This window comes from Ovis aries, chromosome 13 (genome assembly GCF_016772045.2).
Source record: "Ovis aries strain OAR_USU_Benz2616 breed Rambouillet chromosome 13, ARS-UI_Ramb_v3.0, whole genome shotgun sequence".
Classification (NCBI taxonomy): Eukaryota; Metazoa; Chordata; class Mammalia; order Artiodactyla; family Bovidae; genus Ovis; species Ovis aries.
Genome location: NC_056066.1, coordinates 41518004 through 41531347, shown reverse-complemented (window position 1 = coordinate 41531347; position 13344 = coordinate 41518004).

Genomic DNA, 13344 nt, shown 5'->3' with positions numbered 1-13344 from the left:
ATAGGGAAGTCCTGTGTTTTGTTTTTTTTTTCAATTGTGGTAAAATACATAGAACATACAATTTAGCCCTTTTAGCCATTTTTAAGGGTACAGTTCAATGGCATTATCACATTCACATTGTTGGGCAACCATCTCCACCATCTATTCCCTGACTTTTAAAATCTTGCCCAAAACTCTGTCCCCATCAGACACTAACTCTACACTCTCTCCCTAGCACCATTTGTTTTTAAAGATTTAGCCTTGTTGAAAACACACAGTTAACATGTCAACTTTAACCACATTTGAGTGGACCACTGAATGAACGTACCACACCTTATCTATTTTGAAGTTGGTGGATATTGGCATTATTTTGGTCTCTCCTTGTTGCAAACAGTTTCTTTAAAAAATACAGGAATGATCACATTATGATCTGTCCAGATGCTTGGAGATCGTAGGAAAGGCATTAAAATGGAAAAAAACAAACAAACAACAACAACAACAAACCAAGAGGAAGTAGGAAAGTAGGTCAGTCACAACGGGTCTAAATACAAGACAGCCTTGCACTAACTCTGAGTGTGGGCTGCCCTGGCCTCGGGCACAGGCTCCCTGGCCAAGGCAGTCCACAGAAGCAGGTGTGTTAAGGCTTGATGTGGCCACATAGCCGTTCCTGTTTCCACTCACATGGCCTGTTTCTTCACAGTAAACACCCTACTTTAGGAGATAAATAAGGCTTGTTGTCAGAAGAAAATGAACTGATACACAACCTGGCTTTTGTCCAAAGTGACCTGAGGCAAGGACTTGGTTCCTCACAAGATGTGCCAACGTCCTCTGAGTCACCTTGGACAATGGCTTCCCCAGAGGGGAGCAGGGGTCTAAAGGAACTACTATCAGATAAGTAAGTACTGGCTCCTGGTAGAAGTCATCCTAGGATCACTTAACTGACCCGTAGTCATTCAGAAATAGGAAGGGGGTGAATTTTCTCCCTCTGTTCCAGGCAGTGTTTCAGGTGGGGAGCATATACTTTCCTGGTGGGGAGTGCATAGGGCGTGGGTGAGGCAGGATGGCATGACCAGGAGGTGGTTTCGAGGACTGAAAGTAATAGGCAATGGGCTGGAATTCTGGAATTGTCACAGCTGGGTGTCTGTGAGCAGGGAACCCACCTTCTCAAAGCTAAAGTTTCTGCATTGGTGGTGAGGGGTTTCAATAGGACTCACCCCAAGGATTTGTTTTAAGGAATAAATGAGATGACATTTTGAGAAGAAAAGGAGAAAATGGGCAGCGTGGAGACATGCCCAATATATGCTGCTGTTGTTCAGTCGCTCAGTCATGTCAGCTCTGCGACCCCAGGCACTGCAGCATGCCAAGCTTCCCAGTCCCTCACCATCTCCCGAATTTTGCCCAAGTTCACATCCATTGCATCAGTGATGCCATTCAGCCATCTCATCCTCTGACGGCCTCTGCGTATTATTATAATGATCACCCAATATATTGTCACGATCATTATAATAATAGTAAGAATGATCATAGTGAAGATGGTGGAGAGCTCATTGTTTCCTTCCCAGTGTGTGGATAGGAATCTTAGGTCTTGCCCTCCTTGGGGAGGGCAGGGTTTCTCTGGGTGGGACACAGGCTGGCAGCCACCCCTTGGACATTTTGTGGACTGCTCCCCAATGATCGTCTGGTAGGGTTTCAGCAGCTTGACAAGTCCATTGTTTTTTGCCTACATCCTGAAGAAACCTTCCGAGGTCAGCCTTATGGGGACATGAAGAGTACGCTGGGGGAGGCAGTCCTGCCCCACAAGCTCAGAACATCTGTTCCTGCTCCGTGTCTTCACTGACCCTGTCAGCAAAGCCTGGCTCACCTGGTGTTCCAACCCATGGAGCTCTCTGATGCAGGGACCCTGAGCCCCACCCAGCTCACAGAGAACACGGGAGACCTGCTGATGTGCAGCGTGGGCCATTCCAGCTCCCTCCAAACACCAGTTTTGAACCCACCTCCTGCAGGGGACTGTCTCTGAAAACTGCTGGTGGTGTTGCCTTTTCATTCCCCTGACTTTTTATGTACTCTTCTACTAGACAAACCGTGAGCAACATAACCATCTGTGCTGAGATTTAATTGCACTTCCTTATTTAAGGATGGATCGGGTCACATGTGGTGATGTCACTGTGGCAGACTGTCATTAACTCTTCAGGGCACGCCTGTCTTCAGCTGCCTGCCTGGACATTTTTTAGCCTGAAGACTTTCTCTGGTCACCAGACATCCCTTCATTACCACTGTAGGCTAGAAGTGCCAGGATGTTCAAAGCCCAGGAGCAACCCTCTTCCCAGGGCTGGAGTGTGGGATAGATGTGTTAACATCCCAGCTCTCTGGTCTCAGGGCCATTGCAAGGTGTGCTCTACAAGTCCTCCCAAAGGGCTGCACTGCAATTGCCCACATGATGTCTTGATTGACGGGACACCTTTATTTGCTGCCTCTCTTTGAATCAATTTCTCAGTCCCCTACCTGGGCTCCTGGGCTCACCGTCCAAACAAATTTACACTTGGATTCTTAATCTAGAGTCAGCTTCTGGAAGAATTCACCTAAGATGCCTTTTGCATTGTTCTCAAGATCAGCGGGTTCTTGATGGAAATGTCATCACCATGTATCAGCACCATCCTGGCCAAACATGACCCTCCCCACTCATCCCCCCTGCCTTTTTAAAAAACTACTTTTTAAATGGATCTTTATTTATTTGTTTGTTTACTTTTGGCTGTGCTGGGTCTTCGTTGCTGCACCTGGGCTTTCTCTGGTTAGGGTGCATGAGCTTCTCACTGCAGTGGCTTCTCTTGGTGTGGATCGTGGGCTCTGGGGGCATGCAGGCTCTAGGGTGAGGACTCTAGTTGTGATGCACGGGCTGAGTCGCTCTGAGGCATGTGGGATCTTCCCGGACCAGGGATTGAACCTGTGTCCCCTGCAGTGGCAGGTGGACTCTTAACCACTGGACCACCAAGGATGTCCCCCGCCCCCAGCCTTTTTTGTTTTGAACAGCGACTCCATATTCATAAGGCAGAAGTAAGATCTGGAGTGAGTGGGAAGCCGGCTCTCCCACCACCGCGGCATCTAGGCAGCCCAGCCCACTGACCCTCATCCCTGTCTCTGCTTTCTCTCCGTGTTCATCCTCAGCTCTGTTTGTTCATGCCCTGTAGTCCCCACAGCCAGGGAGAGTTTATATGGAGCGATATCTCTTATTAAGTTTACCTGGAATCCTTCTCCGTCTAGGAGACCCTTGGGGGCAGGGGTTTGGGTGGTATTTCAGGCTTGCAGAAAGGTTTAACACTGGGAAAAAAAAAAACCCACTGTCCTCCGTGCGACTTAAGCCCAGGCCAATCACTTGCTCTTATTCCTGACCCCAGGCCTCTTCAGCCAGCCACATCACAGGGCGAAGTCTCTGCTACCTGAGCTGCTAGGTGAAACGTGTGGATGAGTTTGACTTGTTAGTCAACTACTCTTAAGTGAATTTACGAATTTAGGCATTAAGAATTTTGAAAAGTTTATTGGAAAAAATGTTACTCTAAAGGACGTTATAGGGACAATTGATGTAATTTGAATATGGACTCTGTGCTAAATTATAGAATTATATCAATGTAAAATCTTCTGATTTACATATTGTATAAGTGCGTAAGAAATTATTCTTGTTTTTATGAACTACACAATGAAGTTAGTAGTAAAACAGAGGACACTTTCTCCTAGTTGCTCTCAAACAACTTAGAAAAAACTTCATATAAATTCATATGTGTGTATATATATATTTATATCAGAGTGATAGAATGATTAAGGAAAAGAGGCAACATATAATTAACTGGTGAACCTGGGTAAAAGGTGAAGAGGAGTTCTTTGTACAATTCTTGAAGCTTTTAAAATTTGAAATTGTATCAAAGTAAAAAGTCACAAGAAGGAGTGTGCTGTGGACAAAGACTGTGACCAGAGGCCCAGCTCCCACACGTGGGGAGCAAGAAGAGTCTCACCACTCATCTTGCAATCCCTGTTTGCTTCCTGTCCTGTTTGCCTTAATGCCTTAAACGCAGGAAGTCCTTACAGACAAGCTGGGGAGGGACGGAGTTCCTTCCTCCCCCAGGGCCAAGGATGGCACCTGCTCAGACCTCGCGTCCCTCCCCTGTCCTGCCACATGGTGGCACTGTGGCAGACTGCGCGTCTCCCTGTGGCTGTACCCAGGGGGCCCCACACTGGCCGGCACCTGCTGGGTTCCTTGAACTTGGAGGGAAGGCTGACTCATGACTGTGAAGTGCTGTGGGGGAGGCTGATTCCCTCGGGAGGCGACAGGCCTCCATGATGTTGGCATGGCTCTGGCTTTGATGGGGGCTGGCTTTGGTTGGGAGGAGGGACCAGGGAGGGTAGGTAGGTGGGCAGGGTGTGGGTATGCAGTGGTCTTGGAACACACGATGCTCAGGAGCAAAGAAGTCTCATGGGATCTTTGATTGTTTGGGACCTGGGAGTGGGGGGCTGCCTACCTGTGTGTCAGCAGAGCCCATGGTAGGTTCTCAATGACCATGCAGGGAATTACAGAGTCTGCAGTGGTTTTAGACCATTACTGCTGCAGAAAGGGCTGCAGCCCTACCCCCATCCTCTATCCACACCTTTGCAACTTGACTTTGCAAAGGTCACCATCTGCAGTCATTTTGGAGCCCAAGAAAATAAAGTCTGTCACTGTTTCCATTTTTTCCCCATCTATTTGCCGTGAAGGGAGGGCCGTGGAGGAGGGGGCCCTGGGGCAGCTCTAGAGGAGATGCTGGAGTTAGAATCTGCACACCCAGGCACCAACTCATGGCTTCATGGTGAATCACGAAGAGCGAGGTGGCGAAGGACAGCAGACAGGGGATGAGGACGGAGCCTGAGGGACCATGGTAATTCTCGCTGCCCTTGAGGCCTCATTTCGTTTCTGCACAAGGACAGAGGTGACAGATGGGGAGGGGAGACTTGGAGTGTGTCTGGTCAGTGGAGCAAAAAAGCCCAGGGGATTCAGGCTCTGAATGTGCTGATGCCCGGGGCTCAGGAATCTTAATGCATGCCTACCTGGCCTCCTTCCTCCGGGCTGTATGGGTCAGAGGTAGTTCACAGTGTTGGAAGCAGCCCCAAGCCAACAGCTGGCAACGAACCCTGGTACTGAGACCACAGGCCTGGGTGGAAAACATAGCAGGTGCCCAGGGTCCATGGGGCCAGCGACAGGAAGCTTGTCTCTCAGACAAGGCGGACCATTTCCTGCTGGAAAATAGTCCTTCGAAAATTTCCTTCCGCCCAGCATGTTCTGGAGCTGGTGGCGTGGATGCAACCTCAGGTCCCCAGATCTGGCGTTCACACTCCCAGGAGATGCAGAGTGAGTCATGGGGAAGCCACAGGCAGCATTAGTTTTAATTTTTGGAAGAATGAGAAATGTCTGTGTCATTCAGACCGCAATGCAGGTGTCACTGTGTGTGAGGCTGTGCCCCCTGGACAGATGGCCTGTGTCTAGTCTGGTCCCTGAAAGCAGAGCCATGGCAGGACATGGAGGCAGGGGGGACAGTTGGGAGTCCCTGAGAGCAGAGGAGGAGTGAGAGGGGCAGGGGTGTTTATGAGCAGGGCCTGCTGGGGCTGGTAGGGCTGGCAGGGCTGTGCACGGGGTGGGGCAGGGAGCCAGGCATCTGTTCCCCATCACCCGTGCACTGGCTCATCATTCATTGGCCTAAACCACATGCCTGCTGGAGCCTGGCCCTGGGGGTATGCCTGAATTTTGGTTTTATTTTATTCACCCAAGAAATATTAATCCTCTTCTTGCTGCCCTGATGTCCAAAAGTATACGTCCCTCCATGTAGACAGTGAATGATCAAGTTTCAGGTATTTTTCTTGCTTTTCTTCAGTTATTGTGCCATCCCATTGCCAACTCTCTGGACAATTAAAATTATGATGAATATCTGCTCGTCAGATGCCAGCAGACTTGTTAAGTGTTACATTCGTGCATGTGTATGTGTGTGTGTGCATATATGTGTTTTGTGCACCTATGTGTACACATATGGAATGTTTCCCCCAGCCAGGAGTGCATGTGGGTGCGATAGAGGGAAGGAGGCGGGGGCGGGGGGCTTCCTCTGCAGACACACAGAGCAGTCGTGTGCCCAGGCCTTGTTTTAGGGACCTGCATTAGCTTGCTTTGGCTCGTGTCCGAGGATCTTGCTATGGTGCTATTTCTACATTGGCCTTTTCACCAAGAGACAGGCTCCAGGGAGGCCAGGCAGAAGCAGGTAAGGAACAGAAAGTCCAGCTCTCAGGTGAGGTGAAGGCTAGTGGGCAGAGGTGGGCTTTGTCGGGTTGTGGGCTGTGGCTGGTATCACCTGGCTCCTTGGGGCTCAATGGGACACCACCTGGTTCAGTGGGACCATCTAGGACAAGACGATCACCCCAAATCTAAAAAGTCATCCCAAATATGCTAACACATGACGTACGTATATGTACCACACACACATATTCTGTACTTGCGACACTGAAGTGGAATGTTATCTGAGTAATAGAATATCCATCAAATAAAAAGATAACAGAGCAAAGATGAAATACACAATATTTAAAATAATCTGTGTTATTTTTATTGTGGGTACAATTTTTTTCTTATTAAAATGGTACTGGAAGCATTAATATGATTGAACATGTGCTATGGATTTTGTAAATCCTGACCACGCTTTTGGAAGCAGTGATTCAAGCTTCTGAGCGTGAGGCATTTTGGGATCTGGTTCTACAGACCCTGCCCCAGCTGGAGACACAAGCACACGATTCTGTTTGCAAGTTTTCTCAGTACACAGATATAATATTTTTATAAATAATATGGTTATGCGTTTCCGGTAACGAAATTGCGTAAGGATGGAAAACACTCCACATTCTTTCAGTCTCTTTGGGATGAGTTTCTGCAGAAAGCAGTCTCTTTCTCTCCCTCTGTGAAAACCTTACCTTTCCCCTGAAAAGACAGCTTCAGTGGGTTTATTGATTTTTTTTCAGAAAGTTTGCTAGGCTGCCCTTGATGAGCAGCCTTTGCCAAAAGAGGACAGTGCACCTAAAGACGTGTCCACCTTTTTGTGAAAGAGAATCGCCCACTTAGCCTCTAGAATCACCTGAGTGCATGGATCCACACCAGTCGAGGGGTGTAAGACTTTGCATAGTCACCCCCCTCTCATGTCAAGGTCCTTCCAAGATCCTCCCAGGTCTGTATCCATACAGCAGGTTCATGGAAGCACTGGGTGGAGCCCTGCTGAGTGCCCGCACTTTCTGATGGCTCATGGACATTTGTGAGGGCAGTGCTCATCCATGAGTGTCAGCCCTTTCTCTAAGAACTGGGAGATGCTCTTTCTTATGTTCTGGTGACATTAATTTACAGAAAGCCTTGGTGTCCTTCCCAGGCTGGACCATCTCACACACTCCTAGGGTCACGTGGTCTACTTTGGGAACCCTCGATCCAGGCTAAGGAGCTCCAGGTTCTGTGGCCCGAGCTGTGCCTGCACAGATGTCCTTTGGAAACTGGCTGAGAACCTCCCGGGCACACTGGTCAGGGCAGGTGTGGCCAGCACTGTTACACCGACAGGGTAAGTCCCCCCAGACTCTGCCATGTGATCTGCTGATGGGTCACCAGGGGTGTGCTGGGAGTTGTAGATGTGTGTTTCTGATGTGTGTGTGTTGGTGAGGCGGGTGCATTTGTTCTCATCTCGCAGATGGTGGGCCTGAGACTGCAGGGCGGAGAACGGCTGGGTGGCCCTGCCCTCACAGCCTGCCCACTAATCCCTGGCCCCCATCTCGCCTCCTCCCACTGGCTGCCCTCTCCTCCTCTCTTTGGCAGTGGGAGGGACACCCCCACCGAGGCAGGGTTTTCTTCCTCTTTCTGCAACAAAACATTGCCCTGATAGCCAGAATGAGTTCCAAGATGCCCTGTCCCTTCCCTCTCCAGGCGGGGCAAGGGCGAGGGGGGTTGAGCAGAAAATGACAGGCATTCAGGGTCAAACCTTCTGGGGCCATGAGTCAGAGCTGATTTTCACAAAGCCTGGTCTTTCCCTGTCCTCCCCTGTCTTCCCCTGGGAACTGCCATCCGCAAGCTCGGCTGCCATGTTCATGGTGGAGCTGGTCTCTGCTCACCAGCTCTGGGCTTGTCCATCAGGTCCCGGGAGGCTGATGCTAATCCTCTGGCTTGGGAGACCTCCTGAACCCATTATGGACACCTGATCCCAAGCCCACCAAACCTGTAGAGCTTACATTCATATACTTGGCCAGCAAGGACTTCCTGCTTTTAAGTTCAGGAAATTTCTTTAAAAACACAAACAAATGGAAGTTGTTTTGGATCTTGGGTAAATATTCCCCAAGAGCATTTTGCATGAAACATGAATAAGCAACATATGGGCTATGTTTCCTTCAAAACACACACGTTTCAATGGAAAGGGACCTAGAAAAATAACACATCCCAGATTTCTGCTGAGAGGAAGAAGATCTGGAAAAATTGCATATATTTTTTCCAGTGGTTAATTGGTTAATAATACAATTCCTGGGGCTGGCATTCAAGGACTGTCCATGCTGCAAACCCAGTCTCTGCCCCATTGTCCCCCATCCTCTGCCTCTTGGCCCCAGAGACGGTCTCCCAGCTTGTTCATGGTGGGGCAGGAGAGGCAGGTAGGGCAGGACGAATAGATTGTGAGGGAGCCTCAGGCGGGGCCCTTCCTCCTCATGGGATCAGATTGGGGCCCAATCAAAGCAGATCTGGATGTGGGCCAAGAGGGCCTTCTGCTCAGTAAAGGGAGGGGCTGGTACAACAGGGAGACGGTCAGACTGTGAGATCTGCAAGGATCGCCGGGGGCAGGTGGGGGGCCATCTTCTTCGAAAGGGAGGGTCAGCAAGGCTAGCAAGGACCTGTGTATGGGGCAGGGGCAGGGGGAAAGCTGGTGGCAAGATAGGGAGTTATCCTGACAGCCCAGTTCTTGGCTGGGAGCCTTGAAAGGGGGTGCTGGCAAGGGATGTCCACATTCCGATGGGCTCAGGCTGAGTTGGCCCAAAGTCCAGGGGCCTGGCAGGGAAGGAGGAGAAGCTTCATTAAAGTTTGGAAATTCAGGTGAGCAGGTGTTTGTCTAGATTGGTCCAGCAGCAACTAGCAACTCAACTAACTATTAATGAGGACATGACTGGGCATTGGGTTGGTATGTGGCCCTATCCCAGGCGAACAGGGAGGATATCTGGGCATCTCATCTAATCCCTGTGGGGGTGAGTCTTTTCAGTGGGCCCCTACCAGGAACAGAGAGAGGGAGAGTTCTTAAAAGAAGCAGCAGGCTCAGGGTGGCTCAGCATAGTCAACACAGCATCACCTTGGTAATTGTCCTTCCCGTCAAGGTCCAATCTTCTGAGAGTTAAAATAGTGAGACTCACACAGATGCAGAAGGAACATAAGCCGAGTACTGCACTCAGCTCACCGCGGAGGGAGTCCATCAGGTGGGGAAGTTCATTCAGAAAGGAGTAGGGGATCAGGGTCTGATCCCCTCGGCCCCAAACATCATCCTGAGATAAGTTTACTGCCTCAGGGTCAACCCTGGCTAGTTAATGCCTTTGGAGGCAATAAAAACTGTAATATTTGGGATTACGTTCCCCCAGAACAGAAATCACTTGCATCCATCCTAGATTTGGTCTCTAATGAATCATATAATTTCACAGTGTCTAACTTCAAATCAAAGGACATGGCAAGTCAAACACAGCCCTTTCCCATCCCCAGAGAGTTGAAGAATCCTTGGGTGGTCTTGTTAAACATTACCCAGTGTGGTAATGAAAGTTCCTGCCATCCACTTTTTGGCCCTTTTTGCACATTATAAATACTTTTCTTAACGTCTCCAAGGATTTATAGAAACCTGCTCAGGAGCTAACCCATCCAAAGCATATCCAAACTGTGACCTTATTCCAGGCAAGCTTTCCAACCCAGAGAACAGAGTTTTGGGGACTCATCTCTTTAAATCCACAGATGGCAGGGAGATGGTCATGTTATTTTCTGTTTTGGTGCCCCTGTATTTTCCACAAGGACCATCTGGGGAAGCTTTGAAGTGTTAAGGGGGAAAAGAGCCTATTTCTATAACTTTACCCCTGCCCAGAGCAAAAGCAGATTAGAAATCTTCAAAACAAAAATATTTTCCTGAAGCTAAACAATGTGATGAGAAGGGCGGCCAAGCACAGCTATTCTTAGTTGTTCCATGAGCCAGAAGGCCTTGTTTGCACACCTAGATGAGCCCACGTTTCCTAAAACCATCACGGCTGGCTTTAATGAGACTGTGAATAGAAACTCATTGTAAGCGCAGCTACTCCTCCTATCCAATTTTTGCCTCCAATCTCTGTTAATTCACTTGAACACCACGTAACAGGAGGAATCCAGTGATTTTGTTAACAAAAATAAGCTGACTTATCAGGATTTAACAATCAGATGGGAAAACAGGAATCGCTTGGTAATCTTTCCAGTTAAAATGCAAACAATATGATGTTCGTTCTCAGCAAATCCTTAAGGTTTTTCTAAACAATTTAATTGCCTGAGTTATTTATAGAGAAGGCAGTTTTGGGAAAATTAATGAGAGACAACAGTAGTCCCCAGAGAAGCTGAGCTCAACACTTTAGCAGGCATGGAGAGATGTATTTGTAGGCTCATGGTCAGCAGAGGAAACCGAGTTTTGCATCAAAATCAACAGAGAGGAAGGAGGGGGAGGGCAGGGGATGATAGATGTCTTTGAGTTTCAACTCTTACTCATCCTCACCCTCATACTGGCTTTTCTTCCTGGCAATTTTCTTCATGTGATATTCAATAATTGTGCTTTGCTTGCCATCTGTCTCTCCTTACCTCCTCTGCCTCCAGTGGAATGGAAGCCCCATGAGAGTGGCCTTCTTTATTCCTTCATTGTTGTTATGTGAACCGCGCCCTGCACCCAATATGCAGCAGACACTCCATCCATTTGCCACATAAAGAGAAAGGCTGAAAGAAGCCTGGGTTTCCAGAGCAGGATCTCAGAGCCAGCTCAGTTCAGTTCAGTTCATTTGCTCAGTTGTGTCCAACTCTGCGACCCCATGGACTGCAGCATGCCAAGCTTCCCTGTCCATCATCAACTCCCAGAGACTGCTCAGACTCATGCTCATCAATTAAGTGATGCCATCCAACCATCTTATCCTCTTTTGTCCCCTTCTCCTCCTGCCTTCAATTTTTCCCAGCATCAGGGTCTTTTCAAATGAGTCACTTCTTTGCATCAGGTGGCCAAAGTATTGGAGTCTCAGCTTCAACATCAGTTTTTTTCAATGAATATTCAGGACTGATTTGCTTTAGGATTGACTGGTTGGATCTCCTTGCAGTCCAAGGGACTCTCAAGAGTCTTCTCCAGCACCATGGTTCAAAAGCATCAATTCTTCAGTGCTCAGCTTTCTTTGTAGTCCAACTCTCACATCCATACACAACTATGGGAAAAACCATAGCTTTGACTAGACAGACCTTTGTTGGCAAAGTAATGTTTCTGCTTTTTAATATGCTGTCTAGGTTTGTCATAGCTTTTCTTCCAAGGAGCAAGTATCCTTTAATTTCATGGCTGCAGTCACCATCTGCAGTGATTTTGGAGCCCAAGAAAATAAAGTCTGTCACTATTTCCATAGTTTCTCTGTCTATTTGCCATGGAGTAATGGGACTGGATGCCATGATTTTAGTAATTGAATGTTGAGTTTTAAAATCATAGTTCTAGATTTGGGGGATGGACAGAAATCCTGGGGAGCTTGTGGGACTTGGGGCTGGAGCTGATCATGTCTATGCATCAAAGCCATTTTTGTTAAAAAGCAAAAATCATGATTTATAATCTCAAGATGCTGCTGGGTCTTCTGGAGCCAGTACCCCTGGTGTGGCTCTCCCTGGCGTGGATGGAGGTTGGGAGTTCCTCACCTCTCCCCCACCTCCCCACCACCTCCTCCCCTGTCTCCTCCCTCACCTCCTCCCTGGGCAGCAAGAGTACCCCAGCTTCACACTCTTTCTATCTCCGGGACCTTCCCACCTCCTTCTCTGCTGCCATCACCTTTTCCTCCTTGCCTGCTTTGCCTGAACTCCTGTTCAAAGCCTGCCATGAATGACCTTTCTGACCTTGTCTGAGTGGCTAACACAACCCTCTTCGTGCTGTGCCCTCGTTCAGTATCTCTGTCCATTAAACTGTTCTAGGTGATATAATTTCACCACAACTACTGTTGAACCATGGGCTTCCCTGGTGGCTCAGTGATAAAGAAGATGCAGGAGACTCCTGGGTTGAGAAGATCCCCTGGAGGAGGGCATGGCAGCCCACTCCAGGATTCTTGCCTGGAGAATCCCATGGACAGAGGAGCCTGGTGGGCTACAGTCCATGGGGTCACAAAGAGTTGGACATGACTGAAGTGACTGAGCGTGCAACACACACAAGGTTGAGCCACATGACAAATCATGTTTCTGGTGTTTCTGGTCTGGGATGCTTTGAGGAAGAGGAAGGGTCTGCAGAGGGGTCGTGGGGCCAGGTGGGCACGTGAGGGCTGGTGGAGGCCCATTGAGCGCCCTCGCTCATGTCCTCCTTTGGCCGGTCTGGGCCCTTTTCAGGAATCCAGTAACAAGGAAACCCACCCAGGTGTAGAGAGCGTCCCTTCTCCTGGTGACACAGAAAGGCAGATTTCAACAAGCAGCAAGCATATAGGCCTCTCTGTCAGAGACACAGAGCCCCTGTAAGATGCTCTCCCAGCTTCAGGACAGTGATGGAGCTTGACTGACAAGGGCCGTATTGTGTAGGCTTGGGATGTGAGCTCAGCATAGTGAGTAGGGACTGCTGTGAAGGATGCTGATCCCATGCGTGATGACAATACTTCCAACAACGGCAATTTAGTCATGAAGCAAATCTTGCTACCAGGCACAGCAGGTGAGTTCATTAAACATTCCAGGGTAGAGAGGGGGCCACACACAGTCACCATGAGCAACCCCAGACTTGGGCATGACTGCAAGTACGCAGCTTGAGGGTCATTTCAAGCAGGAGGGGAGGGGAGTGGTCCTGCAAACCTGGCCTCTGAGACACTAGGGGTTTGAACCCCCCTTCCAGAGCTGGGACCTGGTGACCAACCACAAGTGGAATTCCATTTTCTTTCTCTTTCCTTTTTCCTTTGACACGCACGTGGGGGACAGCTTACCAGGCCTGCTTGGCCTGGGAAAGCTCTCCATCCCATCAGCTGTTTGCAGCTGCTATGTGGTCCTCCTCTGGGAGTGAGGGCTTGTCCTTGGTCACCCTCAGGATGGGCTCTGCCAACAACAGCCTCTCTCATCCAGGAAAGGGGAAGGGGCTGCCCCAGCCCCCAGGTGGTGGGGGA